This window comes from Sciurus vulgaris (genome assembly GCF_902686455.1).
Source record: "Sciurus vulgaris genome assembly, chromosome: 9".
NCBI classification, from domain to species: Eukaryota; Metazoa; Chordata; class Mammalia; order Rodentia; family Sciuridae; genus Sciurus; species Sciurus vulgaris.
The window spans coordinates 40,702,401-40,720,657 of NC_136469.1; positions in this window are offsets into that span (position 1 = coordinate 40,702,401).

Below are 18,257 nucleotides of genomic sequence, written 5' to 3' on the forward strand. Positions count from 1 at the left end.
GGCAATTAGTAAATATATGAAAAAGTTTTCATCATTGCTAGTAAATAGAGAGAAATGCAAATTAAAACAACTCTAAGATTTTATCTTATTCCAATTAGAATGGCTATTATCAAGGACATAAACAATAATAGATGTTGATGTAGATGTTGGGGGAAAAGGCACACTTTTACATTGCTGGTGAAGCTACAAATTGGTGCAGACACTCTGGAAAGCAGTGTGGAGAATCCTTAGCAAACTTGGACCCACCTTTTGACTCAATTATCCACTCCTTGGCTTATACCCAAAGGACTTAAAATTGGCATACTACAGTGATGCAGCAACATCAATGTTTATAGCAGCTCAATTCACAATAGCTAGATTGTGGAACCAACCTAGATGCCCTTCAACAGATGAATGGATAAAGAAACTGTGGTATATATACACAATGGAATATTATTCAGTCATAAAGAAGAATAATAATATGGTATTTGCAGGCAAATGGATGAAATTGGAGAATATCATGCAAAGTGAAATAAACCAATCCTAAAAAACCAAAGGCTGAATGTTTTCCCTGCTCAGTGGATGATGATATATATTGGGAGTGGAGGATTGAGGGGTGACAGAAGAATTGAGGAATTTTAGATTACATAGAGGAAAATGAGAGGGAGGAGGGGGTGGGAGTGTGAAAGATGGTGGAATGAGACAGACATCATTACCCTATGTACATGTTTGATTACATGAATGGTATGTATCAACATTGTGCATAACTACAGAAATGAAAAGATGTACCCCATTTGTGTATAATGAATCAAAATGCAGCCTGTAAAAATTTAAAAATAATTTTAAAAAATAAAAGAATGTGGAGGAAGAAAGCAGCTCCAAATGTGTTAATTGGCAAGCAATGAGAGCTGTTTTTCACAAGGAAAAAACTATACTGCAAAGGCATGCATCTAGTAATCTACCTGATCCAGCCACAGCCTACCTGCCTATAGTTGCCATCTAGTTAATTCAGTGAAGTGAATTTATGCATCGATTATTTTAAGGTTCTCAAAACCCAAACATTTCACTTTTAACTTTCTTGAATTATCTCACACTTGAGCTTTTAGGGTTCACCTCACATCTAAACCATATATAAACATAATAACAGAATAATATTCTACCAAGATTTACAGGTTCCGGTTCTAAAATTGTAAATATTTTACATTGCATGGCACAGTGAAGTTAGAGTTGCAGATGAAATTAAAATTGGTAATCACTTAGTCTTCAAGTAAGAAGGTTTTACTGGATTGTATAGGTAGGTAGATTTAGTATTGTAAGCCAAAATAACCAAGATGGTTTCAGGACCATAATGAAAGCACAAATAACCAGAATGGGAGCCGACTTCATGGATCAGCAGTGCTTTTTTTTTCAGCAGTGGAGTCAGGCAGGGACTCACCCTCTGGGTAGAAAATGACCCCAGTTACAGAAGGGGTCTGGCTTTTTATAAGTTACACTAAGAGATGACTTAATATCTTCAACAATGTGTCAGTTTGTGCATTCAGGAACCAGATTGTGAGAATTTGAAACTTGTTTTTACTGGGCAATATTTGTACTGGGCAAGGATGGAGGGTCCAGCATTCAGTGCTTCTCTCTTTCCCTCTAGGGTCTATTGTACTGTCACTGGGAAAGGATTTATTGGGAAAGGAGCAATGCTTGTCTTTTTCCCAGGGACTGCCTTTTTAGGATAGTTGGATATCTCCTTCCCAGGATTTGTCATTTCCCTGTCTTAGGGGTTGTCATGTCCCATATCCTTCAAGTATAATCAGCAGGTCCTTATACATAGTAGAGGGAGGTAGAAGAGGCTAGTCAGTTCAGAGTTATTGATGTGAAAATTGTGTGACCCGCCATTACTGGTGTACAGATGGAGCAAGAGAGATATACACTGAGGAATATGTCTATTCTTTTGCAACTGGGACAGCAATAAAATAGATTATCTCCTATAGTCTCCAAAAAGAAACACTTTACTGCCAACACATTGATTTTAGCCCTGTGAGTCTGTGCCAAAATTCTGATCTACATAATTGTGAGATACTACACTTGTATTGCTTAAGTCATTTAATTTGTGGCAATAGAAAATAGCATCAATAGAAAATACTTAGAACCCAACTCTCATGGCCTATTCAGCACAATGACTGAACCCATTTCTATGGCAAGAAAAAGACCTCAGGCAGTATTTCAGGTGCTTCCTGTAAAAAAAAAAAAAAAAAAAAAAAAAAAAAAAAAAAAAAAAAAAAAAAAAAAAAAAAAAACCTGCCATAGTTGACACTGTTGTAAGAATGTCTGAAGTTATTTTCATAAAGTAGAATTATTCTGTAATAGTCAAAATAGTTGAAAGGAGGAAAATATGGAAAAGCAAACTTTGTCTTATCTACTGATGATATGTTGTTTTCTTGAAAAACTAAAGAAAAGAAACTTTTTCTCCTCACTGTGAGGTGATAAGATGAAATGATTGGGAACAAAAATGGAGTATGAAATGGATGAACATTTGTAATTAGTTTTCTATTGCTGCATAACAAAGTTATCAAATTTTTGGCTTACTATGTCACCTATTTATGACTGCACAATTTTGTTTCTTAGTTCAGCACAGCATGGTTGGGTTCTTTGCCCTAACTGAAATCAAGAATCAAATGGCTGAATTTTATATGAAGTTCAGAATCCTGTCTAGCTTTTTGATTTCTGTTATTGTCAAGGTTCACTTCCTTAGAGTTGCCTTACTAAAGTCCCTGTTTCTTCTGGCTCTTGACCAGGGACCACTCACTTCTTAGCAGTAACCTTCAAACCATTACCTGATGAGACTTTCATCTTCAATTGAGCAATATAGTGTTGAATTCTTCCAGTGCATCAAATGTCTGACCTCCCCTCCTAAGACCCATTGAAGAAAACTCTGCTTTTAAAGGGCTGGTCTGGTATACAACCTATACAGGTTAATCACTTTTTGCTATAGAACATGATATAATGATGGTAATAACTCATCATATCCACTGTTTCCTCATGTGAGGAAGGGATTATGCAAAGATAGAAGGTAATTGTGAATCACCTTAGAATTCTGTCTACCAAATGCTTATTTATAATAGAATAAATATTGAATTATCTAAGAATAACCTTAAGACATTTGTGATAAAGTTATAAATAAAGTTTAAATTATGACTCTATGGCACAGAAATCACATTTTTAACAACAAAAGTAACCGTTGTTGAAAAAACAGATTCAAAACAAATATATAAAATATATTCTATACATTTAATAATTCCAATAAAGCACTTAAAATTTTTGCTCTTCAGAGGGACATAGACTGCTTGATTTTAAGTTCATAAGTAAAATGCAAACTAGGAAATAATAAAAATATAAGAACAGATATAGTAGATGATACAGGAATGATTTCCTAGTTGACAAATATCTTGCAATGCAGTTCAAATAATTACAACTACAAAATACCATCATGAAATGAAATTAAACAAATTAATTAATTAAAAAGAAAATGTGGAATACATCAAAGGTATCATTTTATACCTGTGAGATATAAGTAAAAAAATGGTGTTAATTACTGATTAGTCATTTTTGGTAGAGAAGTTGAACCAAGACTCATAACTTCAATCAAGATAATTGACAGTTAAGCAAAGATATAAAATCAGAAGAGAAAAAAATAAATTTTTTGATTATCTTGAAAAGAATACTATTGACAATACAATTTGTTAAGAGTGGGGAGGGGATAATTAGTATTTTGCATACATTTCAGGTAGAAAAATGTCTTGGTGTAATCACTATGGAGGGAAATGTATACACATGTGTATAGATCAAATATACACATATACCTCAACATACATGAAACAGGGATAAAACTTTTTTTGTACATTGATATTATTTTTAACTTTAAACAATTTATTGCTATTCATTTGCTACCTTATAAGTATTCAATTTTAAGTATAAACTAATAAAAAAACAATGTAGTAGGACAAAGGTGATACATTGCTGCTTTTTAGTTAACAGTGGTTGGTTTCATGGTTCTGCTTGATTGACACTTCAACCTGTTCTCAGAACTCAGTCTTTATCCAATGTAGTGATGTCATTTTCAGATGACACAGGTGGTGATTTTATAAGAACTGGTGGCAATATGACAAGATATTAATTTAAATTTGTGTATGAAAGGGAAAAGTGTTCTATCTTGAAGGTCTCAATGAATGCCTCAGGTTTCATAAGCTTTACTTTGGAAATGTGTCTGTTTCAGAGTCTCTCTTTCTTTCTTTTTCTCCATTGCTGTTTATTTTTTTACTTTTAATTGTAAACAAATGGGATACATGTTTCTCTGTTTGTACACGGAGTAAAGCCATACCATTTGTGTAATCATAAATTTACATAGGGCAATGTTGTTTGATTCATTCCGTTTTTTTTCCCTCCCCCCCACTCCTCCCACCCCTCCCACCCCTCCCACGCCTCTTTTCCCTCTATACAGATCTTCCTTCCTCCATTCTTCCCTCCCCAACCCTAACCCTAACACTAACCCCTCCCACCACCCATTATGTGTCATCATCCACTTATCAGCGAGATGATTCATCCTTTGATTTTTTGAGATTGGCTTATCTCACTTACCATGATATTTTCCAATTTCATCCATTTGCCTGCAAATGCCATAATTTTATTATTCTTTATGACTGAGTAGTATTCCATTGTATGTATGTATATATATATATACACACCAAGTCTCTTTTTCCATTCATCCATTGAAGGGCATCTAGGTTGGTTCCACAATCTGGCTATGGTGAATTGAGCAGCTATGAACATCGATGTGGCTGTATCTCTGTAGTATGCTGATTTTAAGTCCTTTGGGTATAGGCCAAGGAGTGGGATAGCTGGGTCAAATGGAGGTTCCATTCCAAGCTTACTGAGGAATCTCAATACTGCTTTCCAGAGTGGAAAGCCCCACCAGCAATGTATGAGTGTACCTTTTTCCCCACATCCTTGCCCACACCTATTGTTTCTTGTGTTCTTAATAATCGCCATTCTAATTGGGGTGAGATGGAATCTTAGGGTAGTTTTGATTTGCATTTCTCTTATTACTAGAGATGGTGAACATTTTTTCATATATCTGTTGATTGCTTGTAGATCTTCTTCTGTGAAGTGTCTGTTCATTTCCTTAGCCCATTTGTTGATTGGAATTTTTGTATTCTTGGTGTAGAGTTCTTTGAGTACTTTATATATTCTGGAAATTAGCACTCTATCTGAAGTATGAGTGGCAAAGATTTTCTCCCACTCTGTAGGTTTTCTCTTCACATTGCTGATAGTTTGCTTTGCTGAGAGAAAGCTTTTTAGTTTGAATCTATCCCAGTTGTTGATTCTTGCTTTTATTTCTTGTGCTATGGGAGTCCTGTTAAGGAAGTCTGATCCTAAGCCGATATTTAGAATATTTGGACCTACTTTATCTTCTAAAGATGAAGAGTCTCTGGTATGACTCCGAGGTCCTTGATCCATTTTGAATTGAGTTTTGAGCAGGGTGAGAGATAGGGGTTTAATTTCATTCTGTCGCATATGGATTTCCAGTTTTCCCAGCACCATTTGTTGAAGAGGCTATCTTTTCTCCATTGCATATTCTTGGCACCATTCCCTAGTAAGAGAAAATTGTATTTATTTGGGTTTGTGTCCATGTCATCTATCTGTACCATTGATCTACCTGTCTATTTTGGTACCAATAACCATGCCGTTTTTGTTATTATTGCTTTGTAGTATAGTTGAAGATCTGGTATTGCGATACCCCCTGCTTCGCTCTTTCTGCTAAGGATTGCTTTAGCTATTCTGGGTTTCTTATTCTTCCAGATGAATTTCATAATTGTTTGCTCTACTTCTGTGAGGTATGTCATTGGGATTTTTAATTGGAATCGCACTGAATCTGTATAGCACTTTGGTAGTATGGCCATTTTGACAATATTAATTCTGCCTATCCAAGAACTTTGGAGATCTTTCCATCTTCTAAAGTTTTCTTTAATTTCTTTCTTTAGTGTTCTCTAGTTCTCATTGTAGATGTCTTTCAACTCTTTTGTGAGATTGATTCCCAAGTATTTTAATTTTTTTTGAGGATATTGTGAATGGGGGAATTTTCTTAACTTCTCTTTCTGAAGATTCATCACTAATGTATAAAAATGCATTGGATTTATGAGCATTGATCTTGTGACCTGCTACTTTACTGAATTCTCTTATGAGTTCTAAAGTTTTCTGGTGGAATTTCCTGGTTCCTATAAATATATAATAATGTCATCAGCAAATAGGGATAGTTTGAGTTCTTCTTTTCCTATTCGTATCCCTTTAATTTCTTTGGTCTGTCTAATTGCTCTGGCTAGAGTTTCAAGGAAAAAGTTGAAGAGAAGTGGTGAAAGAGGGCATCCCTCCTTTGTTCCAGTTTTCAAGGGGAATGCTTTTAGTTTTTCACCATTTAGAATGATATTGGCCATGGGCTTAGCATAGATGGCCTTTAAAATGCTAAGGAATGTTCCCACTATCCCTATTTTTTCTAGTGTTTTGAGCATGAAGGGATGCTGTATTTTATTGAATGCTTTTTCTGCTTCTATTGAAATAATTATGTGATAATTAACTTTAAGTCTGTTGATATAATGAATGACAGTTATTGATTTCCTGATGTTGAACCAACCTTGCATCCCTGGGATGAAACCCACTTGATTGTGGTGCACTATCTTTTTAATATGTTTTTGTATGCGATTTGCTAAAATTTTGTTGAGAATTTTTGCGTTGATGTTCATTAAGGATATTGGTCTGAAATTTTCTTTCCTCTATGTGTCTCTGTCTAGTTTAGGTATCAGTGTGATATTGGCTTCATAGAATGAGTTTGGGAGGGTTCCCTCCACTCCTATTTCATGGAATACTTTGAGGAGTATTGGAGTGAGCTCTTCTTTAAAGTTTTTGTAGAACTCGGCTGAGAACCCATCTGGTCCTGGACTTTTCTTTGTTGATAGGCTTTTGATGAACTCTTCTATTTCATTGCTTCAAATTGATTTGTTTAAGTTGTGTATGTCCTCCTGGTTCAGTTTAGGTAATTCATATGTCTCTAGAAACTTGTTGATGTCTTTGAGGTTTTCTGTTTTGTTGCAGTATAGATTTTCAAAATAGCTTCTATTATGTTTTGTATTTCACTCGTGTTTGTTGTGACATTTCCTTGTTCATTCCGAATTTTAGTAATTTGAGTTTTCTCCGTCTTTCTCTTTGTTAATGTGGCTAAGGGTTTAACATTTTTGTTTACTTTTTCAAAGAACAAACTATTTTGTTAACTTTTTTGATTGTTTCTTTTGTTTCAATTTTGTTAATTTCAGCTCTGATTTTAACTATTTCCTGTCTTCCACTACATTTGGTTTTGTTCTGTTCTTTTTCTGGGCTTTGAGCTGTAGTGTTAAGTCATTTATTTGTTGATTTTTTCTTCTTTTATTGAATGCGCGCCATGAAATAAATCTTCCTGTAAGTACTGCTCTCATAGTGTCCCACAGATTTTGATATGATGTGTCTTTGTTCTTGTTTACTTCTAAGAAATTTTTTATTTTCCTCCTGATGTCTTCTGTTATCCATTCATTATATAATAGTGTATTATTTAATCTCGATGTAGTGAAGATATTTGTTTTTTATTTTGTCATTTATTTCTAGTTTCAATCCATTATGATCTGATAGAATACAAGGTAGTATCTCTATTTTCTTGTAGCTTTGTTGCATAAAATATGGTCTATTTTAGAGAAGGATTCATGTGCTGCTGAGAAGAAAGTGTATTCGTTCTCTCTTGGATGGTATATTCTATATATGTCCGTTAAGTCTAAATTGTTGATTGTGTTACTGAGATCTATGGTTTCTCTATTCAATTTTTGTTTGGAAGATCTATCCAGTGGTGAGAGAGGTGTGTTGAAATTGCCTAGTATTGTGTTGTGGTCTATTTTATTTCTGGAATTGAGAAGGATTTGTTTGATGTACATGGATGAGCCAATGTTTGGGGCATAGATATTTGTGATTGTTATGTCTTGCTGATTTATGCTTCCCTTAAGCAGTATGTAATGTCCTTCTTTATCTCTTCTGACTAGTTTTGGCTAGAAGTCCACATTATCTGAAATGAGGATGGATACTCCAGCTTTTTTGCTGTGTCCATGTGCATGGTATGTTTTTTTCCCTATCTTTCACCTTTAATCTGTGTGTATCTCTTTCTATGAGATGAGTCTCTTGCAGAGAGCATATTGTTGGATTTTTTCTTTTTAATCTAATCTGCCAGTGTATGTCTTTTTCTTGATGAGTTCAGGCCATTAACATTCAGGGTTATTATTGTGATATGATTTGTATTCCCAGTCATTTGATTCATTTTTGTTTTTTGATATGATTTGGTTTCTCCTTTATTTGGAGAATAACTAGCCTATTCCTTTAGGCTAGTTCCTCCTGTTGCTGATTTTCATCATTGTTTTTCATCTCTTCCTCATGGAATATTTTGCTGAGAATGTTCTATAATGCTGGTTTCTTTTTTAAGTACTTTTAGCTTTGTTTATCATGGAAGGATTTTATTTTGTCATCAAATCTGAAAATAAGTTTTGCTGGGTGTAAGATTCTTGGATGGCATCCATTTTCTTTCAGGGCTTGGTAAATGTTTTCAGGCCCTTCTAGCTTTTAGAGTCTGAATTGAAAAATCTGCTGATATTCTTATTGGTTTCCCCTTGAATGAAATTTGATTCTTTTCTCTTGCAGCCTATAAAATTCTGTCTTTATTTTGTATGTTAGGTATTTTCATAATAATGTGCCTTGGTTTGGGTCTGTTGTAATTTTTTATATTTGGAGTCCTATAAGCCTTTGTACCTGGTTTTCCATTTCATTCTTCAGATTTGGGAAATTTTCTGATATTGTTTCATTGAATAGATTGTTCATTCCTTTGGTTTGTTTCTCTGTGCCTTCCTCAAACCCAATAATTCTTCAATTTGGCCTTTTCATGATATCCCATAATTCTTGTAGATGCTGTTCATGATTTCTTACCATCTTCTCTGGTCAACTTTGTTTTCAAGATTAAATATTTTGGCTTCAATATCTGAGGTTCTGTCTTGCAGGTGTTCTATCCAATTGGCTGTGCTTTCTATGGAGTTTTTAACTTGTTTTATTGTTTCCTTCATTTCAAGGATTTCTGTTTTTTTTTTTTTTCAGTATCTCTAACTCTTTATTGAAATCATCTCTTGCTTCCTGTATTTGCTCTTTTAACTGTTGATTGGTGCGATCACTTAATGCCTGCATCTGCTCGTTCATCTCCTTGTTTGCTTCCCTGATCATTTTAATTATGTATATTCTGAACTCCCTTTCTGACATTTCTTCTGCCATGCTGTCATTGGGTTTTATTGATATAGTATCTAGGCTTGTTTGGGACATTTTCTTCCCTTGTTTTCTCATATTGGACAGATATCAGTGGGACTCTGAGATATTGCTGATTTCCTCTATTGCCTTATAGTGTCCCTGTCGATTTCCAGTATATCACCTCCCAGCCTTCAGTAGTCTGAAGTCTTTGAGGAACTTGATAATGCAGTGTTTCCAAAGAAAGCTGCCCCTAGCTCGCTACTGAGTCCAGGGCTAGGGGCTGGTTCTGTGTGGAAATCCTCTCACTGGGCGGGCCTGCTTCTAGAAGCTGGCTATAGACTGGGCCTGCCCCCACCTGAGGGAGCCAGACTGCTTGGGGAAAGCCTCTCCCTGTACTGCCTTGGTCCCAGAAGTCGCCTGTAGGCCAAGGTCTGCCGCTGCGTTCAGGGCTTGGGGTTGGCTCTCTGCAGAAAAGCTCTCACTGGGCAGGCCTTCTCCTAGAAGCTGGCTGTGAATCGTGCCTGCCACTGGAGGGACCAGGCTTCTTGGGGAAGACTCTCGCTGCCCTGCCCTGCTCTGAGAAGCTGCCCACTGTTTGGGCCTGCTGCCCAGGATCAGCTTTACCAGGTGGGAGAGACTCACCCTGTGTTCAAGTCTCTCAATACCTCCCCTTCTTGAATCCTGAGTTCTTGAGTGACGGGAGATGCACTCACCCTCTAGTCCACCATCTTGGATCCCCGAGTCTCTCTTTTTGACTAAATAGATGTTATATGTGCTTCATCGAAACCAATTCCTGCTTTCCAGAGGAATGATATGGTAGGGAAACAACACCCTAATCATATGAACAATTTTCTGAAGGCAATTTTTGGAATTATTTAACCAAATTAGGTCATATAATTTATATAAATTTACATAAATTGTTGTTAGAATGTGAAATATTTGAGAAGAATAGTATTATAAAGAAGTGAAACCAGTACACCAAAGGGATACCTGCATACCCATGTTGATTGTGATACTGTGATGTGCTGACAGATCTGACTCCATGAGAATATTATAGGTCAGATTCTAAGGGAAATGACTAAACAGACTCCATTTTGCTCTGAGACGCCATGTTATGTAGGAAATAAGTTTCTCCCATGGGAACACCCTGCCTCTGTACCCATATTCAGTTACTTAGCATGACATGTTTAATAATGTACAATGGCAACACCTATGTAGTAAAAGTTGCTCACCTTTGACCTCTATTGCTCTTAACCAATGTACCATGTAAACGGTAATTGTGTGGATGTTAGCAACCATTCTTTAGTTTGTACCTAGGTAAGGGTCAGTTTGACCCACTTCCCCCTCTGTTGATGATCTCATGATGTTAGTTTGTAATTTTGAATCATAGTAACAGACATGATTGATGTGATTTTTGGTATAAGAACCCCTACAACCCTTGTGGTCTGGGCTGTTCTCCCAATAGTCATTTTTTGGGACATTGTGTGAGACAGTCAGCTGGCCAGCTTCATAAAGACTCTCAAATTTGCACTTCTCAGTGGTGATCGGTCTGTTCTTAAGTTGTGCCCCATAACAATACTGCTCACAATATTTGAGGTGTAGAATCAACCTAGGTGTCAATGAATGAATGAATGTATTAAAAAAATAGGGCATACACTTGAAAATATTTTTCAGTCATAAATAAGAATAAAATACTGTCACTTGCATAAAGATGGGTTAAATTAGGGAACATTATATTATGTAAATGAAGTCAAACAAATCACACACACACACACACACACACACACAGTACTGAATATTTTTCCTATGTGTAGAAGCCTCAAAAATTTAATCTGAATGTAGAATAGTGATTATTAGATAAGGGTAGAGGGAAACTGGATTCTACTAGTGTACACTGTATGTATATATTGAAATATCAGACTGGATCTCATTAATATGTGTAATTAATACCTGTTAGGCATAGTAATAATACAAGTGCATATCTGAATATAATCAGGCTAACAGGATTTCAGATTTTTCTATGTATGTTTGTCCTTTGGAAATATTTTTACTGGCTAAAATATGAATCCTATTAACATTCATAGTAGAAAAGCAAGAATGTTTTTGTAATTTTGCTGTTGAAGACATTGCTAATTAAACATAGTGTCCTAATTACAGCTGGGAAAAAGATTAATTTCCCACTTTAAGATGAGCAATTTTATAATCATTGTTCATTATCAATTTGCTCAATTTCTTATTTCCAAAACTTCGAGGCTAATTGATGTTCCATTCTTTATTTTTATTTGATTTTGTATTGTCTTAATTGATGCTGTACTTTAAGCTACTAATCATTTTTATGATTATCTCATCTTTTCTACATTTTTTTTCAAATACTTTATGATCAGCCTCATAGGGGAATACAAATGTAAGAACACAGTTAAAGTACAGGCTGCTTGAAATCTAAAATATTCTGTCAACTTGGGATCAGTTCAGAGTAAACCTCAAGATACTTTTCAACTGTGTTCATGCATCTTATCTTCTACTGTAATTTAAAGCTGCATTATGACTCAAAGTTTGTGTGGCTATCTCAAGATAATGGAACTCCAACTTAGTAATAATGATAATTTTTTCCATTGCTATAAACATTCTAATAATTGGACAATATATTCTTTCTATTAGAATTTCAAAACTGACAAAGGCCTTGTTTATATGAAACAAGCAGGGCCTTTACATTTATTTTCAAACAACAGTAGGTAAAGTATAACGTCTAATTTCTACTTTAATAGCACAATTATTTTTCAAAATGGCCATCTTTTGTTTACAGCAACTTGTATCTAACGTAGTCTAGTTGTTATTGTGTGCAAAATTGCCTCACCACTCTAGTACTCTGCATTAAATGTGCTGTAAGGGATTATTCTGAAGTTAAAAGAAAAATAAATCCATAAACATATTTTCTAAGTTTTACTCCATATTACATGTAGCAGAATGTAAATTATGAATTTAATAGTGAACTTATTAATGTTAGGAAGAATTTGTTTTGGTCTATTATATCTTATACAGGAGGGTTGACCTTTCTTATGAAATTTCCTTGATAAGAATAGGAGTTTGATCCTCAGTACTGCAAAAAATAAAATAATAAAATAAAATAAAATAAAATAATAGGCTCCATTTTAAGAACCTAATTTCTCTTGCCCAACTCTAACATCATATGTCTGTCATTCTCTCTTCTACTTTGACTAGAACGTAGGAGAAGCATGGGTAAAATATAGAGAAAAAGTCCTGTTTGCAGTGAAATAAACCCTCAATCATGATGTTTGAGCCCGGCTTTTTAAAATATCCTTTAAGACTGAGGAAGGCAAATTCGTGTTGTTAAGTTTTTACTATATTGAAATGTCTGTAATGTACAATTCACCATTTTATCCATTTAAAAAGTACAGTTAAGTGACATTAAGTGCAGTCACATTGGTATGCCACAATCCATCTCCAGAAATTTTTTATCATTGAACATTAAAACTCTGTACACAGTAAAAACTAATTTTCCCATCCCTGCCTCACCCACCCACAGTAGTTATTATTTTCTTCCTCTCTGAATTGATCTTCCTTCATACGTCAGAGAAGTGAGATCATACAATATTTGTCCTTTTGTGTCTGTTTTATTTCACTTAGCATAATGTTCCCAAGGTTTACTTTTAGTATAGCCTATACCAAGATTTTTATTGAGTGAATAATAATGAATTATGTGTACATAACCATATTTTGTATATCTTCTCATGTGGGAATGGGCATTTGGCTTGTTTATACCTTATGACATTTGGAGATAATGCTGCTATGTATATTGGTATATAAGCATGTGTTTTAGTTTTTGCTTTCAGTTCTTTTATACATGTGCCCAGAAGTTGAATTACTGGATGATATAATTTTATGTTTAAGTTATTAAATAACTGCTTTAAAAATATTGGCCTAGATTATTTAATATTATAAATTTTGATTGAAATTTTTATTTTATTTTAATTTTCATTTATTGTGGTACTAGGGACTAATCCCAGGAGCACTCTTATCACTGAGCTACATCTCCAGCTGATTTTAAAAAAATTTAAAAAATTGGTACTGGGGATTGAATCCAGGGGTACTTTACCACTGAGCAACAGTGGTCTCACTAAATTGCTTAGGGTCTTGTTAAATTACTGAGACTGGCCTTGAACTTGCAATCTTACCTTAGTCTTACCTGAGTCTCCGGGATTACAAGCATGTACCCTGGCCCACCAGCCCTTTTTAAATTTTATTTTGAGACAGGGTCTCATTAAAGTTGCTGAAGCTGGCCTCACACTTGAAATCCTACTTCAACCTCTGAAGTGACTGAGATTACAGGCCTGGGCCATTTACAGTACAAATTTTTAAAAATATGATGTCAACATATATATATTACTTGACTAATATGCTTGGCAAAATTAAATAAGATTTTCTTGAACTGGTGTAATACATTTATTATACTTAACTATTTGTAAATTAGAATGAAGAAGTACATACCCTGATAGACCATAGTTTGTATTTGCATTGTTTAGAGACTGCTTTTAGAAGAAGAGGGTAATGAAGAACAAGAGAGAATCAAGCAGTGTTTGAAGAACAAGAGTATTTCATATAGATAAGACTGAAAAGCATAAAATATATTTTATGTAAATAATGTTTTATATTTAATAATGAAAACCCAAGGAAAACCTCCCCTGGTGTCATAGATGATTTAATGTTTAATTGGTTTTATGCATCACTGAAATAGTCTCTTCAAATGTACAGATTTTATTATGCCACAGATTTTCCAGAAAGTGGGCACATAATATGTAAATGGAAGTCCCGCTTCCAAAATAATAAAATAGTATGTGATAAGTGCATAATATATCTCATAATTTTTCTTTCTATTGAAAGTTACAAAACTCCACAAATTCTTCATAAACTGTTTAAATATTGTTTAATTTACTGCTTTTTATTTGTATATTTTATAAACATCCTACATAAGTCTGTATTTAACAGCAATTTTCTGGGATCTGAAAATGTAGCTTTTTTTAAGAGAAAATGCTGAACATGAAAATGTAAAATTTTAAGTTTATATCCTTCACATTTTGCCCCCCAAATTAAGCATTATATAAATGTTGCTAAAATGGCTTACATGTAGTTCAATTTATGCGGATTAATCAAGGTCCTTGTTTGCATTCATATACTTGAAAATATGTATTAAACTTGCTTGTTTTCAGTATGGTTAATAGTTATAAATAATAATAAATGTCTATAATCGTTTTGGAACAAGTGTGTTGCCAACACCATTTTATTGCTTATCAGTTCTCTTACCCTTCTGTATGTGTTTGGCACATTTAACACTAACCAATGCTGCATGAATACGCATCATGAATTCAATGATATTCCTAAGTTTGAGTATAATTATGAATAAGCAAAGTCTATACAGACAATTGTTGTGGTTTGGATGTGAGACAGTGCAAGAAGGTTCAGAGGAGAAATGATTGAGTTGTAAGAGTCTTAACCCAGTCAGGGACCCCTGATAGGGATTAACTGAAGAGTGGCTGGAGGAGGTGGTATGGAGGTGTGGCTTTTGGTATATATTTGTATCTGGCCGTGGACTCTCCTGCTTTCCGATCACTATGATGTGAGCTGCTTCCTTCTGCCACACTATCCCACCATGATGTTCAGCCTCACGTGGAGCCCTCAGGAAGGGAGCAGACCTTCTATGGACTAAGACCTCTGAAACTCTGAGCCCTCAAACCTCTCCTCTTCAAAATTGTTCTGGTCAGATCTTTTAATCACAGCAGCAAAAAAAGCTGACTAAAATAACAACCATTATTCTTTACTGCTTACTAACTGATACTCTGATGACTATAGTAGACTGGTTACCTCAAGAATCATTCAAATACAAGAAACAAAGCAAACTGAAACAACTGTCTATAATAAAGAATAATCATAAAACTTTCATTTAAATTTATTAAAATGACACATAAATATCTACAATTAGTAGGAAGTCCTGAAAAATATTTCTATTTTTCTTGAGAAAAATTTTGAGAGCATATGTGTATATAAATTAAACCAATTTTCCCCAAGTATTTACCACCATAAGCTAATCCCATTGTCCTACTACAAAATAGTAGGTACTAAAATGTTTCATTGATTAAATAATAGCTATATCAAGAAATAATTTAATAACCTTATATTAGTCAAAATATCAATTAGAAGGTGATTACTAAAGAAATTGTGTCACAGTGGTTTATACAATTTCATATAAATACAAATGTAAAAATAAATGAAATGGTCTTTATAAAAATATTGTTATATCTATTGTTCTCATTGTACATGGAAAATAGTTTGATAATATGTATTGTTCTTTTAAATGAATTATAGAAACCTGAAGACACCATGCTGGAAATCACTGGAATTAGAATCAACTGCTTATATAAATAGATTAAAATAGTTAATCTGTTAATAATTTGTTTATTATCAGCTTATTTTAGTTATACATAAAAATAGGATTCATTTTGAAATAAGTATAAAAACATGGAATATAATTTGTTCTAATTCAGTCCCAGGTACTTTCCCATTCCCTCTCCTCTTCTTTTCCCTGTTCCTTTCCCTTTACTATATTGATTAATTTAGTGATTTTTAAAAGCAGTTCCCCAATTTGTTGCACCAATTACAGAATTACAGAATGCATGTGGAAAAACACAACATGGTTTTGAGGATAAAGAAGAAAACTGGAAAGTATGCCCAGAATTTTTAAAAAAAGATTTAAATTTATAAATACTTATTTTTCAAACTGATGCCTCAGGTTTGTTTATATTTTGAGTGGTCTACCAATAGTTTCATTTTAATTTCTTCCATCATCCTTCATAGTATTTTTCCTATCAAAAAGTATTTTATAGAGGTATGCATATCATCAGGTTTAGTCATTTAAGTATATAACGTGATATTTATTAGTAAATTTTCTGAGTTGTGCAATCATTAAACAAACCAGTTTAAAAACATGTTTATCACCAAAAGGTTTATTTCCTTTATTCAACTTGCAGACAATTCTTGTCAATGGCAACCTCAGGAAACCACAAATCTACTACCTGCCTTATAGTCATTTTGTTGTATAAATAAAACCATGTAAAAAGTGATTTTTTGAGTCTGTTGTCTATCATCACAATATTTCGAAACTCACCCATGTTTGATTATATATCAGTAGTGTATTCTTTTTAAGCTTGAATACTATTCCTTTGTGTTAATTGACTCTGATGGACTTGAAACAGTTTTTCCACTTCTGCTGGTGGGTGTGGTCTGCATAAGCTTCAGGTCTCTACAGTCAAGAAAGGTATTGCATTGTGTGTGTGTGTGTGTGTGTGTGTGTGTGTGTGTGTATGTATGTGTCGCGCGTGCGCGTGCGTGCACACACACTGGGGATTGAACCCAGTGGTGTTTAACCACTGAGTCACATCCATAGATCTTTTTAAAAAATATTTTATGTAGACAAAGTTTTGTTATGTTGCCTGGCTAAGTTGCTCAGGCTACCAAGCCACTGGGATTACAGGGTGCACCACTGTGCCCAGATGTTTCAGCTCTTAATGGTGGCTATGCCCTCCAGTGTTGCAGCAGATCCCAGCAACGCACTGACATTTCTTTGTAGGAATTTCAGGCCAGTCAATGTAAAGAGGAACAAAGTCCCTCCAGTCAAGCAAACGCCTCAGGATACAACAGGTGCTGTGTTTGGATGGCTTAAAAATGCTCTGCAATTCCTCTGTCCTTGAGGCCTGAAGACATTATCTTATTATAAAAACCTTTGGTACTAGTGGACTCTCAGAAGCAAGCAAGTTATGTGATCTACACATGCGCAAAGTTAACTGCACTATGTAACTTAATGTAACTTGATATGACCCTGGAATAGATAATAAACTGGACTGACTTTCCCAAGGAAACCACTTCCTGCTCTTTGCCATCCTGTGTGCTTGCCTCTTTATTAACTCTCCCCTTAACCTTTATAGCTGTACCCCAATTAACCTTTACAGCTGGCACCCAACAGGGACCTTTCTGTATGTGTTATTGGAGGAAGAGAATAACTTACTGCCTGGAATAGGCTTTGATGCACATTGCTCATTGGTTGTACCAAACCCACTGGTAAGCTACAGGGAATTACCTGTCTGATGCTCAACCAAGTCATTGGGCTGAACTTTCTTACTTGTTTCATAAGGCTAAACATACTATCAGTAATACTGACCTTGCTGCTTTGCTATCTGAAATAGACTCTTGCTGTCTTGAGTGGGTCCTTAAGACCCCAAAGATTGAGAAGACAGGTAAAAAATTGCATGAGAGACTGGGGATATAGCTCAGTTGGTAGAGTGCTTGTCTCATAAGCACAGGCCCTGGGTTAAATCTCCAGCACCAATAAATAAATAAATAAATAAATAAAAATAAAAATAATTTAAAAAATGCATGAGGAGCTAAGGGCTCCTGTACCTGTGTTACAAGCATGGTACTTGTGTTGAGATGCTATCTCAAAAATAGCCTTGACAGAATCACAAACTTCTCTGGTAGTCTCTAAGACAAGATTTTTCTCAGTCCTCTCCCTGCATTCCTACTCCTCCCCCTCCTTTTTTTCCTCCCCCAGTCCAGTCTCATTATCTAAATGTCTCAGGAGGGCAGCTGCAGAAGGAGAAACTCACACCTTGACTGCCTGCCATTAGACTAAACAATGCTAATCAGCAAGAATATGAACAATTGCTTTTTACTGTGTTTAAAGAATTAAGGACTGTGTTGGATAGTGGAATTAATAGTAATTTCACTCAGTATGATAGTGGGGCTAGGAATGGGTTATGCCTTGGTTCCTAATGATTGGAAAGCATTGGTGAAAATGGTTACTTTTTCCTGCCCAAAATACAGTGTTTTTACAAGAATACCCTGATTTAGCCTGTATTCAAACTGAGGAT